The following is a 324-nucleotide window of genomic DNA, read 5'->3' on the forward strand; positions in this document are numbered from 1 at the left end:
AACACATTAGGGAGGTGGATTATGCTGGATGGAAATCACAAACATATCATCTCCTACCCAAAATATCCATAAAGCTGTATTAACCGCATTATCAATACGATAATGATATTCAAGATGCTTTTCAAAACTTGGACGAGGTCTTCTTAATATACATTTTCAAACAAAGTATAACAAAGCCAACGAGGCCATTTCTCTTAAATATCAAATTACTCACACAGCAATGAGGAGATGCATTATATAGAAATTGCAAATATCAACGTGAGCTCCTTCGCTCAAAACGACCTCCATTCCATGCTAAAAGAAAAATGGGACTTTGTTCTACGA

This window comes from Penaeus monodon, chromosome 20 (genome assembly GCF_015228065.2).
Source record: "Penaeus monodon isolate SGIC_2016 chromosome 20, NSTDA_Pmon_1, whole genome shotgun sequence".
Taxonomy (NCBI): Eukaryota; Metazoa; Arthropoda; class Malacostraca; order Decapoda; family Penaeidae; genus Penaeus; species Penaeus monodon.